Consider the following 6,675-nt stretch of genomic DNA (forward strand, 5'->3'; position numbering starts at 1 on the left):
CACAGAGGAAGGATCCCTTAATCTTATTTGGCTGAGTTGTCCATCTGTTACTCAAATGGGTCTGATACAAAGATTATGAATGGCTCAGTTTTTGCATGATTGATTAACTGTGGACCAAAGAATTGTAAAGAGGGTGCTATCATGTTTATTAATTAAACTGTGGTATGGCAATCATATGAGTGCAGGACAGGTGCTTTTTTTTTTTCAGAAAAGTTTGCATAGATAAAAGGTTTCCATTGTGAATATCCTTTTTTTTTTTTAAGAAAGATTTTTACTATAAGGTGTGTGCGCTCGTCAGAGACACAGAGTGACAGAGAGATAGAAAACAAGAAATCACCCCCTGGGGTGATGGCCATGCTGCAATATTTTCTTCTCCATTCTCTTGGGAGTTTGGGCACACATGCATATGCTCCTGAGGTAAATTTTAAGCTTCCTGGTCCGAGACTTGAACTGTGGTCGAATATGTGGAAGTCCAGCAATGTAATTGTTACATCATCTGCTGGTCCCCCATTTTGAGTATTCTATGATCTTATAAAATTTTAGCCATTTTTCTTATTCATAGTGAAATATTTCTTTGTGTATTTTTCTCATTTTCTTTTCTTTACCTCTGCTCTCTAATTTGCATGTGTTTTTATTTATGGTTAAGTAATTCACCCAGGATTTCTTTATTTACTTAGAAGAAAATCTTAGGATCAGCAGATGGTTACATAATAGTTATATTGCTGGACTCCCATCTAGTCTACTGTGGTTTGGGTCATGAACCTGGCAGCTTAAAACTCCCTTTGGGTTCACGTGCATGCATGCCCAAAGTCCCGAGAGGAGAATGGAGAAGGGATTGTAGCATGATCATCCCCCTGAGGAATGATTTCTTACATTCTGTCTCTCTGTCTCTCCAGTGAGCACGTAAGCCCTATAGCAAAAATTTCTCAAAAGAAAAAAAGATAAGAAAAGTAAATAAAGATGAATATATATATTACTGCTATCATATCATTATAATGTGCCTTGGGTGTAATTTTCTTGTGGTTGACTTTTTTGGGGGGCTTCTTGTTTTTGTGGGTTATAACTTTTATCAAATTCAGACATTGTTTCTTTAAATTTTTTTCCCTGTCTTTTTCTACCTGGCTTTCTCAGAGACTCAAATTATATGCTTACAAAATGTCTTAAAGTCCCAGAGCTAACTGTTCCTCTTTTCACATTTCCATTTTTACTTTCTGTCTCTGTTTCATGTTGAATATTTTCTATTTTTGGCAGAGGGTATGTCATAGGCAAACAGCCAGACATGAATGGGCAGCTCTGACATAAGGGTTTAGGATATCTGCCTCATCAATCACATCTTATCAGAGGATAAAACCAGACTCTCCTCAAGGACCCCATACCTCCCTCCTATCCCCGGTGCCAGGAGGGGCAAACATCTCATTTGTATTTCTTTATTACCTAGGTGTTTGTTTTTTTTTTTTTTCAAGAAACTTGGGGAAGGTTGTTATATTTCCTGTTGCTGTTTCACATTACCCAGATGCTTGGTCAACAACCTAATTCCCACTAAGGGCAATAAGCTGACATGGGCAAATTTGTTCATATATGGATGCTCATATCTCGAAAGTTCACACTGGATATGTGTAATAGGAAATTCAGATTCCTTACCTAAAGAGAAGTTTGCAAACACAGATAAAAGCCTGGGAATTCAAACAAAGAAACCAGCTACCAAGACAGACCTCCTCTCCTCTAATGACTAGCTCCCCAAATAAAAGTAACTCTGAACTCCATTCCCTGTGCTGTTGTCCTCTAACAGCTGCCCATCCACATGCCTTTCTGTTATGGGGGTGTATTTCTTTTCTGTTAAAAATCTTTACTTTTCTACTAAAACCTTTTCTTTTCCTACTTTGCATGTGATTGTGGTTTTTCATCCTATGTCTTGGGGCTAATTGCTAACCTTAGCGATCCAGACCCAAAAAGCTGAGTATTTCACACATGACAGCTCAGCTCTCCTATTTAATAACAGTTGCATGAATTTCTTAGAGAGAGATAGTAGGAACAGAGAGAGAAAGAAAGAAAACAAGAAAGTCACCCTCTACCTCCGTGGGGAATGGTCACGTTATAATCCCTTCTCCTCCATTTCTCCCTCCTTTCCGGATTATAGGCATGCATGGACATAGACTCATCATATTTTTCAAGCCACCGGATCTTGGAATCAAACTTTGCAGTCATTCATATGGGATCTAGCCACCTTAGTCACCAGGACATGGTCTAACCCCAGATCTTACTTTTTAATAACCATTTTTTCCCCCAAAGATGATGTTTATTCCTGGAGCTACTGCAATACCAGGTCTATGTGTAGAGTGGATGGAACGAGCTCCTGTTTAATCCTGTTTTAAAACATCTATTTAATATGTTGTCCTAGGTAGACGGTGTATCAGATAGTAAACTGATAAGAACAGATACTACACTTGAGGCCGAGAAGTGATGCTTATTTTCAAATTCACCGATATTTTTTCTATGAATGTCTGATCTGCCATTAATCCTATCCAGTGTGTTTGTTAACTTACACTTTGTAATATTCATCTGTAGAAGTTCGATTTGGATCTTTTTTCTTAATATCTTACATTTCTCTGCTTAACTTCATGAACATATGGCATATGGTTTTAATAACTTTTAATGTTCTTGTCTGCTAATATTAGCATCTCTGGCAGTTCAAGGTCAGTTTTAGTTGACTGACTTTCCTCTCCTCATTTTGAGTAGTATTTTCTTGTTTCTTTGAATGCCTGTAAGTTTGGATTAGATACTGTTTTGAATATAACCTCTTGAATGCTGGATATTTTTATGTGTCTGCAAATATTCCCTTTTTCAAACCTGAAATAATAATGTGGTAACTAGAAATATACCTGTCATTGGGACCAGCAGTTAGTATAATGGCTATGTTGCTGGACTCCTGTGTAGTCGACCATGGTTTGAATCCTGTACCTGGTGGCTTAAACTCATGCTGGGCGTGTATGTGTGTGTCCAAAATCCCAAAAGGAGAATGGAAGAGAAGGGATTGCGGCATGGCATACCCCCTGGAGGTGATTTCTCGCTCTCTGTCTCTCTGGCGAGCACACATGCCCTATAACAAAACCTCTCCAAAAAAGAAATATATCTGTCATTAAGTGACCATGACTGAAAGTTGAGAGTGGCAGGTAAGATAAATGTCCTTGTACGACTATGTCACGTTATGATATTAACGTCTAAACTTATTGTTCTCACATGAATCAAAATAAACTACTAAGATATGTCACTATTCAAGAGATTTTTCTACTGCTTCCACGTTAATATTGTCCTAATTGATATAATCCTTTTTTTAATGACCAAATCAAAAGATCATGTATAATATCCCCAAGGAACTGAGGACTCTTCCCTTATTTTAGCCTTAGTGACTTATGAGTAGTAAGAATTTTATTCTCCATAGGGAAAGGTAATGAGTAATCTTTCCAGTCCATTGATGAAAAATGACAATAAAATTATTAGTTTTTTATATGTATTATTTTATTTTCTTGTTCTGCATGCTCAAAATCTTAGATTATTCAAAATTATATAATACTAATTAGAACTTATGTGAAAATCCCATATACACACGTGATTTACAAGTATGTAAGCATAAGTGATAGAAAGATATTGTTTCAATATATGTAATACTTTCACATGTTTCTTTAAAATATCAACATAATACTGTTGTTTGAAGCTCTAATATTGCTATAAATAAATAGCCATTAATCCTAATCTATGTTTAATCAAATGTAGTGATTCGTACATTAATGACTCATTTCAAAATAAATATTTCAGAATATCAATCTATTTTTAAATAATTTGTCTTTTTTCTATCCTGCAAAGGCTTTTGGATAGGGCTACAAGAAGGAACCCACTAAAATATAAGATTTTTTAGTCTTGTTTGAGGTTTTGAGTAACTTTAAAACAGTAAGAAATATTGCATCCAGGAAAATATTATTTCTAATGGAGTTGATTTGGATCAGTCACTTTAAAAAATAGGATTGCAGCATGAAGTCACAAACTGATGAGTTCCAATGCTGATCTTGCTCCTTTACTTCACTCACACATACTGTGTACTAAATTCGTTCATTACCAACACTTAAAATTAATTGTGTCTAATAGTTTACTCCTAATTCCTTTACTAGGATTCTTTGATTTGATCACATTATGTGTTATTTATCTTTTGATTCAGATTTAACAATTTTCACTTAATTTGACTCCATCTGCTTTATGTGCTTCCATATCCAGTAAGTCTGCCTTTCCTGTGTGATATCGCCCCCCTCCCCTCTTCTCCATTTGCAGTTAAGTAATTCTTCAAGCCCAAGTCAGGTCTATCTCCTTGATAAAGCCTAGACCCTGAACATTCTAGTACAAATCCATCGTTTCCTTCCCTCATCTTATGGGCGCATACTGTGTTTCTCATTGATTTGCCATTTATTTTAAATGATTTGTCTTATATTTTTAAGGCTATTATAACAGGATATGTAATGTTATTTCTCTGCTCTTCTGAAATTGCTGACTGGAGCCCAAAGCTAAGGCCTAAAATTCATGAAGGACCTCACATTTTAAAGAGACCTACTAATAATTCAGGTCAGATGTTCTCAGACATATGAAGTGACAAAAACTATAATCAATATTAATTTATATTTACCCTTAGAGTTACCTTTTCCAGTGTTCTTTATTCCTTTGCACTTCTACATTTCTGTAATCAGGCATTTTTGTGTGTGTGTGTGTGCCTGAAGTGTAGAATTTCTATTTCATCAGCTTTTGTCTCTTAAAAAATGTTTACAAGAATATCAAAAGATATTCTTGCTGGATATAGGTTAATACCTTGGTAATTATTTCTTTTAGCAATGTAAAGATGTTATTATTATTTTTTTTAAAAAGGTATCTTAAGTGTAGTTTAAAGATATCAGAGAGTTACAGAAACAAGAACTGGACATTATACCATCCCATGAAGGGTAAAACTATGTTCTGAAGTAAGCCGGTAGTTACAGGCTATATTATTACCTGAAGGAATCTGGTATTCTAGGCTGAGAAGCAAATTTCTCTTTCCTCCATTTTTTGTTCTTTTCAAACCTTCAGTGTATTAGATGATGCCCACCCACACTGGGATCCTGATTTACTGAGGCCAGGCATCATTAAAATGCTTATCTTGTCCAAAAACACCTTAATAGACACACCTAGAAATAATGTTGAATCTGGCATCCTGTGGCCTAACTGACACTTTAAATTAACGTTACACATTTTTTTTAAAGAGGTTTTTGCCTCAGGGCATGTGCACTCACCTGAGAGAGAGTGAGAAACAGAGATAGTGAGAGGGAAAGTGAGACATCACCCCCCCAGAGGGGATGGTCATGCTGCAATCCCTTCTCTTCCGTTTTCCTCTCAGGATCTTGGGTACATACACATATGAGCCTAGCATGATTTTCATGCCACGGGGTCTGGTGTTCGAATGATGTTGGCCATGTGGGAGTCCAGTGATGAGCCATTATGCTATTAGCCTCCTAAACTAACCATTACATTTGATACAAAATTCTAACTTAAATACTGTTTACTCCAGGCTAGACGGTGATGTGGTGGTCCAGATGCTGGATTCTCACATGGCTGACCTTGATTCGAGTCCCAGACCCAGTAGCTTGAAACTCACGCTCAGCACATGTGCACGCATGCCCAAAAGCCCAGGAGGAGACTGGAAAAGGGATTACAGCATCACTTTCCCCTCTCCAGAGTGATTTCTCACTCTTCCTTTTGGTGTCTCTCTCCTCTCCAGTTACACATGTACCCTTTGGCAAAAACATTAAAACACACACACACACACACACACACACTATATATATATATATATATGAAGGACCTCACATTTTAAAGAGACCTACTAATAATTCAGGTCAGATGTTCTCAGACATATGAAGTGACAAAAACTATAATCAATATTAATTTATATTTACCCTTAGAGTTACCTTTTCCAGTGTTCTTTATTCCTTTGCACTTCTACATTTCTGTAATCAGGCATTTTTGTGTGTGTGTGTGTGCCTGAAGTGTAGAATTTCTATTTCATCAGCTTTTGTCTCTTAAAAAATGTTTACAAGAATATCAAAAGATATTCTTGCTGGATATAGGTTAATACCTTGGTAATTATTTCTTTTAGCAATGTAAAGATGTTATTATTATTTTTTTTAAAAAGGTATCTTAAGTGTAGTTTAAAGATATCAGAGAGTTACAGAAACAAGAACTGGACATTATACCATCCCATGAAGGGTAAAACTATGTTCTGAAGTAAGCCGGTAGTTACAGGCTATATTATTACCTGAAGGAATCTGGTATTCTAGGCTGAGAAGCAAATTTCTCTTTCCTCCATTTTTTGTTCTTTTCAAACCTTCAGTGTATTAGATGATGCCCACCCACACTGGGATCCTGATTTACTGAGGCCAGGCATCATTAAAATGCTTATCTTGTCCAAAAACACCTTAATAGACACACCTAGAAATAATGTTGAATCTGGCATCCTGTGGCCTAACTGACACTTTAAATTAACGTTACACATTTTTTTTAAAGAGGTTTTTGCCTCAGTGCATGTGCACTCACCTGAGAGAGAGTGAGAAACAGAGATAGTGAGAGGGAAAGTGAGACATCACCCCCCCAGAGGGGATGGTC

The 6,675-nt window shown here is 36.5% G+C and overlaps 1 pseudogene; it reads right to left on the reverse strand.

Moving 5' to 3' along the window:
* Positions 1–2,289: 2,289 nt before the first annotated feature.
* LOC114010056 (uncharacterized) lies at positions 2,290–2,462 on the reverse strand (annotated as a pseudogene).
* Between the last annotated feature and the right edge of the window lie 4,213 nt (positions 2,463–6,675).

The sequence above is a fragment of the Tupaia chinensis genome, unplaced genomic scaffold, assembly GCF_000334495.1.
Source record: "Tupaia chinensis unplaced genomic scaffold, TupChi_1.0 Scaffold000691_1, whole genome shotgun sequence".
Classification (NCBI taxonomy): domain Eukaryota; kingdom Metazoa; phylum Chordata; class Mammalia; order Scandentia; family Tupaiidae; genus Tupaia; species Tupaia belangeri.